Source organism: Equus przewalskii, chromosome 15 (genome assembly GCF_037783145.1).
Source record: "Equus przewalskii isolate Varuska chromosome 15, EquPr2, whole genome shotgun sequence".
NCBI lineage: Eukaryota > Metazoa > Chordata > Mammalia > Perissodactyla > Equidae > Equus > Equus przewalskii.
This window is the reverse complement of record NC_091845.1, coordinates 8,619,582-8,634,868: the sequence shown is the minus strand read 5'-3', so window position 1 is coordinate 8,634,868 and position 15,287 is coordinate 8,619,582. Positions and strand designations below refer to the sequence as shown.

At 38.0% G+C, this 15,287-nt stretch overlaps 1 non-coding gene across 1 annotated transcript; it reads right to left on the bottom strand.

Moving 5' to 3' along the window:
• Nucleotides 1-4,868: 4,868 nt before the first annotated feature.
• LOC139076272 (U6 spliceosomal RNA) lies at nt 4,869-4,972 on the bottom strand. Its single transcript, XR_011527684.1, has one exon. It is a non-coding gene; the product is annotated as a U6 spliceosomal RNA (small nuclear RNA).
• Between the last annotated feature and the right edge of the window lie 10,315 nt (nt 4,973-15,287).

Here is a 15,287-nt window from a genome sequence, read left to right as displayed (position 1 = left end):
TGTAAGTTTGAGAATAAAGCAAAGGTGTCCATTCTCACCACTCCTGCTCAGTATTGCACTGAAAATCGTAACCAGTGCAATAAAGCAAGAAAAATAAATAAAAGGCATACAGATTGGAAAAAAAAAATAAAAGGGTCTTTAGTTGCAGACAATACGGTTATAAACATAAAACAAAAAGTCCCAAAGAATCTACAAAAAGCTACTAGAACTAATAAGATGCAAAAGAGTACCTACTGTATGACTTCACCATTTACTCTGATATTATATGTAAATTTTTCCCAGATATTCTTTATCAGATTAAAGAATTCCCTTTATTTCTAGCTTGCTGGGCATTCTTATCCTGAACAGATATTGAATTTTATGAGACTTCTGATCATGAACAGTTACTGAGTTTTACGTTTGCTTTTTTTGCATCTCTTGAGATGATCATACGATTTTTCTCTTTTTTCTGTTAATGTGGTGAATTACATTGATTGATTTGTGAGTAAGTCATTATCATATTCCTAGATTTAACCCCACATGATCATGATCTATTAGCTTTTTTGTATATATCACTGGATTTTATTTGTTAATATTTTGTCTGGGACTTTTGCATCTATGTTCATTTCTGATTAGCCTTTAACTTTTTTGATTGGGGCCGTAAAGTCTTTGTCAGAAAAATGTAGTGTCTTTTATTAGTCTCTTAAGATGGAAGCTTAGACCGTTTGTTTTCAGCATTTCTTCTTTGGTAATATAAGCATTTAAAGCTAGATATTTCCCTCTAAGCAGGCTTTAGCTTCATCACAGAGGTTTTGCTAAGTCATATATTCTTTTAATTGTGAGAGTAACATTTTATTTTTTTATATTTTTATTTAATTAATTTTTTATTGAGGTAATATTGGTTTATAACATGATATAAATTTCAGGTGTACATGATTATGTTTGGACTTCTGTGTAGACAACATCATGTTGATGAGCCTGGTTGTCATCCTTCACCACACAAATGCACCCTTTTACCCCTTCCACCCTCTCCCCTCCTCTCTTCCCCTCTATTAACCACCAATCTATTCTCTGTGCCTATGTATTTGTTCGTTGCGTTGCTGGGGGGGGGGGGGTTCTGCTTTTTCTCCCCAAATCCCCCCAGTACGTAGTTGCATATTTTTTTATTTGTAGGTCCTTCTAGTTGTGGAAGTGTTGCTGTTTTTTTATCTTCAACATATGAGTGAAATTATACAGTATTTAGCTTTCTCCATCTGACCTATTTTGCTTAGCATAATACCCTTAAGATCCACCTATGTTGTCAAAAATGGCAAGATTTCGCCTTTTTATGGCTTAACAGTATTCCATTGTGTGTGTGTATATATCTATATCTATATCTAATCTTCTTTATCCATTCATCTGTTTTTCGGCACTTAAGTTGCTTCCATGTCTTGGCTATTGTGAATAATTCTGCAATGGACATAGGGGTACACATATCTCTTTGAATTAGTGTTTTCATTTTCTTTGGATAAATATGCAGAGTGGAATAGCTGGATCATATGGTAGTTCTGTTTTTCATTTTTTGAGGAACCTCCATACTGTTTTCCATAGTGGCTGCACCAGGTTACGTTCTCACCAGCAGTGCATGAGGGAAGGTTCCCTTTTCTCCAAATCCTCTCCAGTATTCATTATTTCTTGTCTTTTTAGTAACAGCCATTCTGACAGGTGTGAGGTAATATCACATTGTGGTTTTGACTTGCATTTCCCTAACAATTATTGACATGAAACATCTTTTCATGTGTCTGTTGGCCATGTGTAAATCTTCTCTGGAAAAAATGTCTTTTCAGATCCTCTGCCCATTTTTTGATTGGGTTTATTGCTTTTTTTTGTTGAGGTGTATGAGTTCTTTATATTTTTTGGATATTAACCCTTTATCAGATATAGGATTTGCAAGTATCTACCTCAATTCGTAGGTTATCTTTTTGTTTTGGTGATGGGTTCCTTTGCCTTTTTAGCTTGATGTAGTCCCATTTGTTTATTTTTTTTCTTTGGTTTCTCTTGCTTGAGGACACATGACATTCAAAAAGATAACGGTAAGACTGATGTCAAAGAGCACACTGCGTACATTTTCTTCTAGGAGTTTTATGGTTTCAGCTCTTACATTTAAGCCTTTAATCCATTTTGAATTAATTTTTGTGTCTGGTGTAAGATAATGGTCTATTTTCATTCTTTTGCATGTGGCTGGCCAGTTTTCCCAACACCATTTATTGAAGAGACTTTCCCTTGTCCATTACATGTTCTTGGCTCCTTTGTTGAAAACTAGCTGTCTGTAGATGTGTGGATTACTTCTGGGTCTCGATTCTATTCCACTGATCTGTGTGTCTGTTTTTGTGCCAGTACCACTCTGTTTTGATTACTGAGCTTTCTGGTATATTTTGAAATGATTCCTCCAGCTTTGTTCTTTTTCCTCAGGACTGCTTTGGCTATTTGGGGTCTTTTGTTGTTCCAGATAAATTTTACTATTTTTGGTTCTATTTCCATGAAAAATATCATTGGGACTTTGATAGAGAGTGTGTTGAATCTGTAGATTGCCTTAGGAAGTATAAACATTTAAATTATATTAATTATTCTAACCCATGAGCACAAAATATCTTTCAATTTCTTTGTGTCTTCTTCACTGTCTTTCAACAATGTTTTATGGTTCTCAGTGTACAGATTTTTCATCTCCTTGGTTAAATTTATTCCTAGGTATTTTATTCTTTTTTTTTTCTTTGCAATTGTAAATAGAATTGTATTCTTGATTTCTCTTTTGGCTATTTCATTGTTAGTGTATAGAAATGCAACTGATTTTCGTATGTTAATTTTTTACCCTGCAAGTTTACTGTATTTGTGTATTATTTCTAATAGTTTTTTGGTAGGTTCTCTATGGTTTTCTATATATAAAATCATGTCATCTGCAAATAGTGACAGTTTTACTTCTTCTTTTTCAATTTGGATCCCTTTTATTTCTTTTTCTTGCCTAATTGCTCAGGCTAACACTTGCAATACTATATGAAACATGAGTGGTAAAAGTGGGCATCTTGCTTGTTCCTGTTCTTAGAGGGATAGCTTTCTGTTTTTCACTATTGAGTATGATGTTAAGCTTGGGTTTGATAGATATGGCCTTTTGTGTTGGGGTACTTTCCTTCTATATCCATTTTATTCAGAGTTTTAAAATCAGAAATGGATACTGTATCTTGTCAAATGCTTTTTCTGCATCTATTGAGACGATCATGTGATTTTTATTCTTCATTTTGTTAATATAGCGTACTATGTTGATTGATTTGCAGATGTTGAACCATCCTTGCATCTCTAGAATAAATCCCACTTAATCATGGTATATGATCCTTTCAATGTATTTTTTTAATTAAGGTTATGAAAGTTAACATGCTTGTGAAATTACAGTTGTACATCATTATTAGTCATGTTGTAGGTACACCACTTCACCCCTAGTGCCCTCCCCCGACCCCACTTTCCCCTGGCAACCACCGATCAGTTCTCTTTGTCCATATGTTAGCTACCACCTATGAGTGGAGTCATACAGAGTTCGTCATTCTCTGTCTGGTTTATTTCACTCAACATAATACCCTCAAGGTCTATCCATGTTGTTGTGAATGGGACAACTTTGTCCTTTTTTATGGCTGAGTAGTATTCCATTGTGTATATATACCACATCTTCTTTATCCAATCATCAGTTGCTGGGCACTTAGGTTGGTTCCATGACTTGGTTATTGTGAATAATGCTGCGATGAACATAGCAGTGCATGGAACTTTTGGAATTGCTGATTTCAAGTTCTTGGGATAGATACCCAGTAGTGGAATGGCTGGGTCATAAGATATTTCTATTCTTAACTTTTTGAGGAATCTCCATACTGTTTTCCATAGTGGCTGCACCAGTTTGCATTCCCACCAACAGTGTATGAGGGTTCCCTTTTCTCCACAGCCTCTCCAACATTTGTCACTCTTGGTTTTGGATATTTTTGCCATTCTAACAGGTGTAAGGTGCTATCTTAGTGTAGTTTTGATTTGCATTTCCCTGATGATTAGTGATGATGAGCATCTTTTCATGTGTCTATTGGCCATCCGTATATCTTCTTTGGAGAAATGTCTGTTCATGTCCTCTGCCCATTTTGTAATTGGGTTGTTTGATTTTTTATTGTTGAGTTGTGTGAGTTCTTTGTATATTATGGAGATTAACCCTTTGTCAGATAAACAACTTGTGAATATTTTTTCCCAATTAGTGGGCTGTTTTTTGTTTTCAATCCTCTTTTCCCTTGCCTTGAAGAAGCTCTTTAGTCTGATGAAGTCCCATTTGTTTATTCTTTCTATTGTTTCCCTCATGTGAGGGGTTACGGTGTCCGAAAAGATTCTTTTGAAGCTGATGCCAAAGAGTGTACTGCCGATATTCTCTTCTAGAAGACTTATTGTTTCAGGCCTAACCTTTAGGTCTTTGATCCATTTTGAGTTTATTTTTGTGAATGGTGAAAAAGAATGGTCAATTTTCATTCTTTTACATGTGGCTGTCCAGTTTTCCCAGCACCATTTGTTGAAGAGACTTTCTTTCCTCCATTGTAGGCCCTCAGCTCCTTTGTCAAAGATTAGCTGTCCATAGATGTGTGGTTTTATTTCTGGGCTTTCAATTCTTTTCCATTGATCTGTGCATCTGTTTTCGTACCAGTACCATGCTGTTTTGATTACTGTAGCTTTGTAGTATGTTTTGAAGTCAGGGATTGTGATGCCTCCAGCTTTGTTCTTCTTTCTCAGGATTGCTTTAGCAATTCGGGGTCTTTTGTTGCCCCATATGAATTTTAGGATTCTTTGTTCAATTTCTGTAAAGAATGACATTGGAATTCTGATTGGGATAGCGTTGAAAAAATATGGAACGCTTCATGAATTTGCATGTCATCCTTGCACAGGGGCCATGCTAATCTCTGTATCGTTCCAATTTTAGTATATGTGCTGCCGAAGCGAGCACCTTTCAATGTATTTTTGTATTTGATTTGCTAATATTTTTTTGAGGATTTTTGCATCTATGTTCATCAGTGATATTGGCCTGTAATTTTCTTTTTTTGTTTCTTCCTTGTCTGTGTTTTTTTTTTTTAAAGATTGGCGCCTGAGCTAACAACTGTTGGCAATCTTCTTCTTCTTCTTTCTCTTCCTCTTCCTCTTCTCCTCCTCCTCCTCCTCCTTCTTCTTCCTCTCCCTCTCCTCCTCCTCCTCCTTCTTCTTCTCCTCCTTCTTCTTCATTCTTCTCTCCAAAGCCCCCCAGTACATAGTTGTAGATTCTACTTGTGCGTGTCTCTGGTTGTGCTATGTGGGATGCCTACTCAGCATGGCCTTATGAGCAGTGCCATGTCTGCACCCAGGATTCAAACCAGCAAAAACCCTGGACCACCAAAGCAGAGCATGCAAACTTAACCTCTCGGCCATAGGGCTGGCCCTTTTCCTTGTCTGGTTTTGGCATCACAGTAATGTTAGCTTTGAAGAATGAGTTAGGAAGTGTCCCCTCCTCTTCAAATTTTTGGAAGAGTTTGAGAAGGATAGGTATTAAATTTTCTTTGGATGTTTGGTAGAATTCATCAGGGAAGCCATCTGGTCCTGGAATTTTGTTTTTCAGGAGGTTTTTGATTACTGTTTCACTCTCCTTACTGGTGATCTGTCTATTCAGAGTCTCTATTTCTTCTTGATTCAGTTTTGGAAGCTTATACAATTCTATAAATCTATCCATCTTCTATACTATCCAATTTGTTGGAGTATAGCTTTTCATGGTATTATCTTATAATTCTTTGTATTTCTGTGGTATCCATTGTAATTTCTCCTCTTTCACTTCTGATTTTATTTATTTGAGCTTTCTCTCTTTTTTCATAGTGAGGCTACCCAAAGTTTTGTCAATTTTATCTTTTCAAAGAATCAGCTCTTAATTTCATTGATCTTTTCTATTGTCTTTTTAGTCTCTATTTCTTTTATTTCTGCTCTGATTTTTATTATTTCCTTCCTTCTACTGATTTTGGGCTTTGTTCTTTTTCTAGTTCCTTTAGGTGTAATGTTAGATTTTTTTATTTGAGAGTTTTCTTGTTTCTTGAGGTAAGCTTCTATTGCTGTAAACTCTTAGAACAGTTTTTGTTGTATCCCATAGATTTTGATATGTCATATTTTCATTTTCATTTGTCTCCAGATATTTTTTGGTTTTCCTTTGATTTATTCATTGACCCAATAGTTGTTCAGTAGCATTTTGTTTAATCTCCACTTATTTGTGACTTTTCCACTTTTCTTCTTGTAGTTGATTTCTCATTTCATACCATTGTGATTGGAAAAGATGCTTGATATTATTTCAATCTTCTTAAATTTATTGAGACTTCTTTTGTGGCCTAATATGTGATCTATCCTGGGGAATGTTCCATGTGCATTCAAAAAGAGTGTGTATTCTGCAGTTTGGGGTTGGAATGCTCTGTATATATATGTTAAGTCCACTAGTCTAATGTGTCACGTAAGGCCAATGTTTCCTTAGTGACCTGTCTGGATGATCTATCCACTGATGTAAGTGGAGTGTTAAAGTCTCCTACTATTACTGTGTTACTGTCCATTTCTCCTTTTATCTCTGTTAATATTTGCTTTATGTATTTAGGTGCCACTAAGTTTGGCACACAGATATTTACAACTGTCATATTCTCTTGTTGGATTGTTCCTTTTATCATTATGTAATGCCCTTCCTTGTCTCTTGTTACAATGTTTGTTTTAAAGTCTATTTTGGAGGCCGGTCTGGTGACTTTGGTGGCCCAGGGTTTGCTGGTTCAGATCCCAGGCATGGACCTACGCACAGCTCATCAAGCCATGCTGTGGTGGCGTCCCATATACAAAGTAGAGGAAGACTGGCATGGATATTAGCTCAGGGACCGTCTTCCTCAAACAAAAGGAAGAAGATTGGCAACAGATGTTAGCTCAGGGCCACTCTTCCTCACAAAAAATTAAAAAATAAAAAATAAATAAAGTCTATTTTGTCTGATAAAAATATTGTTACTCCAGCTTTCTTTTCATTTCCATTTGCATGGAATGTCTTTTTCTATCCCTCCACTTTCAGCTTCTGAGTGTCTTTAGGTCTGAAGTGTGCATCTCTTGTATGCTGCATATACACAAGGCTTGTTTTTTCATCCATCCAGCCACCATATGTCTTTTGATTGGAGCATTTAGTCCATTTTCATTCAAAGTAACTATTGATAAGTGTGTACTTATTGCCATTGTGTTACCCTTTTTTTGGACGTTTTTGTAGTTCTTCTCCATTCCTTTCTTCTTTTCTTGCTCTCTTCCCATGTGATTTGATGGCTTTGTTTAGTCTTATGTTTGCATTCTTTTCTCCTTATTTTTTGTATATTTATTATAGGTTTTTGGTTTGTGGTTACCTATTTAATTAGCAATCTATATTGTGTTGATGATCTCTTAAGTTCAACATCTTACTAAAAGCCCTACACTTTTACTTTCCTCCCCACCACATTTTGTTTTTGACATCATATTTTACCTGTTTTTTTTTCTTTTCCTGAGGAAGATTCACACTGAGCTAACATCCCTGGCAATCTTCCTGTTTTTTAGTATGTTGGCCACCAGTACAGCATGGTTGCTAACAGAGCTGTGTAGGTCCACGCCTGGGAACCAAACCCAGGCTGCTGAAGCAGAATCTGCCAAACTTAACCACTGGGCTACTGGGGCTGGCCTGATACTTTACCTCTTTTATTTCTTTGTATCCTTTAATCTCTTATCATAGATATAGGTGATTTTAGTACTTTTGTCTTTTAAGCTTCACATTAGATTTATAGGTGGTTGGTCCACTACATTTACTATGTATTTGCCTTTACCCATGATATTTTCTTTGATAATTTACTTATTCTTATTTGTGGCCTTTCCATTTCCACTTAAATAAGTACCTTTAACGTTTCTTGTAAGTCAGTTTAGTGGTGATGAACTCCTTTAGTCTTTGCTTGTCTGGAAAACTTTGTTTCTCCCTCTATTCTGAATGATAATGGAACCCATTCTGGCTGGGTAAAATATTCTTGGTTGTAGGTTTTTTCCTTTCAGCACTTTGAAAACATCATGCCACTCCCTTCTAGCCTGTAAAGTTTCTGCTGAAACATTAGCTGATAACCTTATGGGGTTTTCTTTGTATGTAACTTGTTTCTTTTCTCTTGCAGATTTTAGGATTCTCTCTTTATCTTTAATTCTTGACATTTTAATTATAATGTGTCTTGATGTGGGCCTCTTTGAGATCATCTTTTTTGATACTTTCTGTGCTTCCTGTACCTAGATGTCTGTTTCCTTCCCCAGATAAGGGAAGTTTTCAGCTGTTATTTCTTCAAATAAATTCTCTGCCCTGTTCTGAGAGTTGTTTCTCTCTTCTCCTTGTGGGACACCTATAGTAACAGCTGTTAGTGCATTTGATGTTGTCCCAGAGGTCCCTTAGACTGTCCTCATTCTTTTTAGTTCTTTTTTCTGTTTCTATTCAGCTTGGGTGATTTCCTCTACTCTTTCATCCAGATTTCTGATCTGTTCTCTGTGTCATCTACTCTGCTGTTGATTCCCTCTAGTGAATTTTTCACTTCCGTTATTGTATTCTTCAGTTCTGATTGGGTCTTTTTTATATTTTCTAAGTGTTTGTTGAACTTCTCCCTGTGTTCATCTATTCTTCTCCCCAGTTCAGGGAGCATCCTTATGACCATTAGTTTGTACTCTTTATCAGGTAGATTGTTTCTCTCTCTTTCATTTAGTTCTTTTTCTGAGGATGCATCCTCTTTGTTTATTTGGAACATATTCCTTCCTCTCCTCATTTTGCCTACTTCTCTGTGCTTATTTCTATGTATTAGGTAGATCAGCTACATCTGCCAATCTTGGAAATGTGGCCTTATGTAGGGTACCCCTTATATGGCCCAGCATGCTCCCCTACCGTCACCTGTACCAAATGCCCCAGGGGTGTCTCCTGCGTGGGCTGTGTGTGCCATTTTATTGTGGCAGGGTTGCAATTGCTGTGGGCACTGGGGTAGTCTGGGCTGACCCCCAGAGTGTCTGGTTGTGAGGCCTGGCCACATGTGGCTGCTATGGGAACTTTATTGAGTGGGGCAAACCCCTGGCACAGCTGGCTGAAAGGTCTGGTAGCCCATTACTGCAGTTTCACTGGTAAGCGAGTCAGGCCTGCAGTGTGGCTTGTTGCTAGGCCAAGGAGCACACAACTGCTGCAGGCCCCTGGTGTGGCTGGCTGCACAGCCCTGAAGCACTCAGCTGCCTTGCATGGGTTGGTGCTCAGGACAGCTTCTGGTGGGGCTAGCTGCACAGCATGTGACTGTTGCCAGCTCACTTTTGGGCGTGGCAGGCCTCTTGCGCAAACTGGTTACATGACTCTGTGGTGCACAGCTGCCTCAGGTGCACTCATGGGTGGAGCAGCCCACAAGCATGGCAGTGCACAACCATTTCAGTTGTTCATAGGCAGGGAAGATCCCCTGTGTGGCTGTTTGTGAGGCCCAGTGGCACCCATCTGATACAGGCTTGCTGGTAGGTGGGGCTGGTCCTTGGGGTGAGCTGCCTGCCCTGCTTGGCTGCACCTGATTGCTTTGGGTGCTTTAGTGGGGAGGACAGACCCCTGTAGTAAGAGGCTGGAGGAAGGACTCCGATGGTGCTTGTCAGTGTCTGTGTCAGCACAGCTGAACTAGGTCACAATAATTGCTGCCATCAGTGTCTCAGTCCCCGGGGAGTGGGTGCAGCCATCTCTTGCTTCTCCAGGAAGTTCTCTAAGCTTAGTAAGTGAGTCTTTTTTTTTTTAACCAATGGACTATGCCCTTTTCTATTTGGTGTTTTTGTGCTGGTTTCCTGTAAGTGAGCCTGTGTGTGGGCCCTTTAAGAGCAGGTTTTCCTTTCCCTGAAGTCCTGTGGTTTTCCTGGGCTTATTCCCCATTGGTTTTCAAAGCCAGGTATTTTGGGATCTCATTTCTGTTGTGCTGGATGTAAGGGCTGGGGTGCCTAATGTGGAGCTCAGATCCCCCACCCCTCCAAGAGACAGCTCCCTCCCTTTGAGATCACTCCTGACTGTGAAGTGCCGGCTCTGTGTGGTTTTTTTTCTCCCTGGGGCTGTATCTCTGCCTCTTCCACTCGTGTCTGTGTTGTCCCTGGTTGTGGGGGTTCTCTCTATCCAGTTTCCAGGTCTCTCTCAGAGGAAATTGTCCCACAAGTCGCTGTAGGTCTGTAGTGTCTGTGGGAAGAGGTAAGTCAGGATCCCCCTATGCCGCCATCGTCTAAACTCTGTGACTGAGGTCTTTGGGATGGGCAGAGTGCAGTCTCAAGCAGGTCAAAAATGGCTTGAGAGAGACTGAAATTTATATAATGTTATAAACCAAAGTTACCTCAGTAAAAAACATTAATTAAGGGGCCAGCCCCATGGCCTAGCGGTTAAGTTTGGCATGCTCCACTTCAGCGGGCTGGGTTTGCAATTTCAGATCCCAGGTGCAGACCTATACCGCTCATCAGCCATGCTGTGGCAGCATCCCACATACAAAACAGAGGAAGACTGGCACAAATGTTAGCTCAGGACAAATCTTCCTCAAGCACAAAGGGGAAGATTGACAACAGATGTTGGCTCTGGGCAAATCTTCCTCACCAAAAAAAAAAAAAAAGAAGAAGTCACTAAAAAAATTAATTCAATAAAATACATAAAATGTTACTCATATTTTTATTCAATTTAAAATAATTTTTAATTACCATTGTGATTTATTCTTTGACTTATAGATTACTTATTTAATTTTCAAACATTTAGGGATTTTCAATTACTGTTACTAGAACAATTAGTGTTCTATTATTGTTATATTCTAATTGTTGTTGATTTCTAGTTTAATTCTGATCTGAATAACATAATTCCACACAATCTATTCCAGAAAATAGAACAATTGGAAACCAAAATTAACAAAAATACCATTTACAATAGCTCCCCAAAATGAAATGCCTAGGTATATTTCTAACAAAACATACTATATACCGAAAATTACAAAATACTGATGAAAGAAATGAAAGAAGATCTTTTAGAAAATGGAGACACATACTGTGTCCATGGATTGGAACACTCAATAAGGTAAAGATGCCAGTTCTTTCCAAACTGACCTATAGATTTAATAGAGATAAGGCAATTCTAAAATACATATAGAAAGGCAAAGGAACTAAAATGGTGAAAACTATAGTGTAAAGAAAAATAAAGTTGGAATCACAGTACCAAATTTTATAGTAATCAAGACAGTGTGAGGGGCCGGCCCGGTGGCACAGAATTAAGTTCGCACTTAATTAAGCTCCGCTTCTCAGTGGCCCGGGGTTCACCGGTTTGGATCCCGGGTGCGGACATGGCACCGCTTGGCAAAAGCCATGCTGTGGTAGACGTCCCACGTATAAAGTAGAGGAAGATGGGAATGGATGTTAGCTCAGGGCCAGCTTCCCTCAGCAAAGAGAGGAGGATTGGCAGCAGTTAACTCAGGGCTAATCTTCCTCAAAACAAAACAAAAGACAGTGTGATATTGGCAAAGGGACAGACACATAAATCAATGGAATAGAATGGGGAGTTCAGAAACAGACCACACAAATGTGGCCAAAATGTGCAAAGGTAAGTCAATGGTGCTGGAACAACTTTTCAACAAGTGGTGTTGGAACAATTGGTCATCCATTTATAAAACAAAACAAAACAAAACCCAACTCAACCTAAACTTCACACCTTATACCAAAAATTAACTCAATTTGCATAATGATGTGTCGTTGTAGGTTCATCAATAGTAACAAACGTCCCACTCTGGTGGGGGATGTTGATAACGGGGGAGGCTGTGCATGTGTGGGGGTCGGGGGTGCATGGGGAATCTCTGTACCTTCTGCTCAATTTTGCTTTGACACTAAAACTGCTGTAAAAAACAGCCTGTTTTTTTCCCCAGTGTTTACACATGGCTTAATTATGCATGGTTCTCTTTGGTTTTGGACTTACAGTATCTGGTCAACACACTGCTCCCCAGAGTTACTTAGGTCTCATTCTTCCTCACCCCTTCAGTGTGGTTATGTCCTTTATTTGTAAACAGTTAGATTCAGTTGTCACAGTCTGCATTCCATCTTGGTTTCCCCTCAAATTGGGGCTGAGTTGTCAAATTTACATACAGTAAAATTCACTCTTTGTCGTGTATGGTCCTACATTTTTGACAGTGTATAGCATCACCATAGTACCATGCACAGTTCCATCAGCCTCCAGGTTCTCTTGTGCTGCCCTTCCTCCCTCCCCTAACCCCTGATAACCACCAGGATTTGCTTTCCATCCCTAGAATTTTGTCTGTTTCACAATGTCATGTAAGTGGATTCATTACAATACGTAGCCTTTGGGTCTAGCTTCTTTCACTTAGCAAAACGCATTTAAGATTCATTCATGTTGTTGTATAAATTAATAACTCATTCCTTTTCATTGCTGAGTAGTATTCCATTGTTGAGTAGTACTCATTGTGCAGAGGCACCACATTTTATTTATCCATTCACCTACTGAGGACAGCCAGGCTGTTTCCAATTTTTGGCTAATGTGAGTAAAGCTATATATAAATATATATGTACAGGTTTTTGGTGGTATGTAAGTTTTCAGTTTGCTTGGGTGAATACCTAGAAGTGGGATTTCTCAACTTTATGGCAAGTGAATGCTTAACTTTATAAGAAACTGCCGCACTTTTTGGAAGTGGCTGTACCATTTTGCATTCCTACCAGGAGGTTTCAGAGTCCCACTTGTTCTTAATACTTACCAGCACTTGGTTTTAATTTGCATTTCCCTAATGACTAATGATGCTGAACAGTTTTTCATATGTGTACTTGCAGCCACATATCTTCTTTGGTGAAGTGTTTTTTCAGATATTTTATCCGGTATTGTTTTCCCCCATCATTGAGTTTCAAGAGTTCTACAGATAGTCTGGAAACACATCCTTTATCAGATTCACATTTGCAAATATTTTCTTCCGTTTTTGTGGCTTGTCTTTTGATTCTTCTAATAATGTCTTTTTCCATGCAAAATTTTAAATTTTGATAAAGTCCAGTTTATATTTTGTCTTTCATGAATCTTGCTTTTGTTGTCATATCTAAAAACTCTTTGCCATACCCAAAGTCATGTAGATATCCTCCTACGTTTTCTTCTAGAAGTTTGACAGCTTGAAACTTTACGTTTATGTCTATGATACATTTTTTCAATTATTTTATTGAAATCTAAAGCTTTATAACATTGTGTAATTTCAGGCATGTAATATTATTTGTCAATTTCTGTATAGACTGCATCATGCTCACCACCAGTAGTCTAATTCTTATCTGTCACCATACATAAGTGCCCCCTTACCCCTTTGCCCACCTCCCCCCCAGCCCTCTTCCCTTCTTGTAACTGCTAATCTATTCTCTTTATCTGTCTGCTTGTTTATCTTCCACATATCAGTGAAATCATGTGATGTTTATCTTTCTCTGTCTGGCTTATTTCACTTATCATATCCTCAAGCTACATCCATGTTGTTGCAAATGAGATAATTTTGACTTTTTTATGGCTAAGTAGTATTCCTTTGTATGCATATATCAGATATTCCTTATCCATTCATCCATAGCAGGGTGCTTGTGTTGCTTCTACATCTTGGCTATTGTGAATAATGCTGTAGTAAACATAGGGGTGCATAAATCTCATTGGATTGTTGATTTAAAGTTCTTTGGATAAATACCCAGTAGTGGGATAGCTGGGTTGTATGGCATTTCTATTTTTAATTTTTTGAGAAATCTCCATACTGTTTTCCATACCATGTGCACCAGTTTACATTCCCCCAGCAGTGGATGAGAATTCCCTTTTCTCCACATCCTCTCCAACATATATTATTTTTTGTCTTGGTGATTATAGCCATTCTGACAGGTTTTAGCTCAGGGACAATCTTCCTCACGAAAGAAAGAAAGAAAGACAGAAAGAAAGAAAGAGAGAGAGAGAGAGGGAGAAGGAGAGAAAGAGGGAGAGGGAGAGAGAGAGAGAAGGAGAGGAGAGAAAGAGGGAAAGAAGGAAAGAAAGAAGGAAAGAAAGAAGGAAAGAAAGAAGGAAAGAAAAAGAAAAAAGAAAGAGAGAGAGAGAGAAAGAAAGAAAGAAAGAAGAAAGAAAGAAAGAAAGAAAGAAAGGAAGAAAGGAAGGAAGGAAGAAAGAAAGAAAGGAAGGAAGGAAGAAAGAAAGAAAGGAAGGAAGGAAGGAAGGAAGGAAGGAAGGAAGGAAGGAAGAAAGAAAGGAAGGAAGGAAGGAAGAAAGAAAGAAAGAAAGGAAGGAAAGAAAGAAGGAAGGAAGGAAGGAAGGAAGGAAGGAAGGAAGGAAAGAAAGAAGGAAAGAAAGAAAGAAGGAAGGAAGGAAGGAAAGAAAGAAAGAAAGAAAGAAGGAAAGAAAGAAAGAAAGAAAGAAAGAAAGAAAGAAAGAAAGAAAGAAAGAAGGAAGGAAAGAAAGAAAGAAAGAAAGAAAGAAAGAAAGAAAGAAAGAAAGAAAGAAAGAAAGAAAGAAAGAAAGAAAGAAAGAAAGAAAGAAAGAAAGAAAGAAAGAAGGAAAGAAAGAAAGAAGGAAAGAAAGAAAGAAAGAAAGAAAGAAAGAAAGAAAGAAAGAAAGAAAGAAAGAAAGAAAGAAAGAAAGAAAGAAAGAAAGAAAGAAAGGAAGGAAGAAAGAAAGAAAGAAAGAAAGAAAGGAAGGAAGGAAGGAAGAAAGGAAGAAAGGAAGGAAGAAAGAAAGAAAGGAAGAAAGAAAGGAAGGAAGGAAGGAAGGAAGGAAGGAAGAAAGAAAGGAAGGAAGGAAGGAAGGAAGGAAGAAAGAAAGAAAGGAAGAAAGGAAGGAAGGAAGGAAGGAAGGAAGAAAGGAAGGAAGGAAGGAAGGAAGGAAGGAAGGAAGAAAGGAAGGAAGAAAGAAAGGAAGGAAGGAAGGAAGGAAGGAAGGAAGGAAGGAAGGAAGGAAGGAAGGAAGGAAGAAAGAAAGAAAGGAAGGAAAGAAAGAAAGAAAGAAAGAAAGAAAGAAAGAAAGAAAGAAAGAAAGAAAGAAAGAAAGAAAGAAAGAAAGAAAGAAAGAAGGAAAGAAAGAAAGAAAGAAAGAAAGAAAGAAAGAAAGAAAGAAAGAAAGAAAGAAAGAAAGAAAGAAAGAAAGAAAGAAAGAAAGAAAGAAAGAAAGAAAGAAAGAAAGAAAGAAAGAAAGAAAGAAAGAAAGAAAGAAAGGAAGGAAGGAAGGAAGGAAGAAAGAAAGGAAGAAAGGAAGAAAGGAAGGAAGGAAGGAAGGAAGG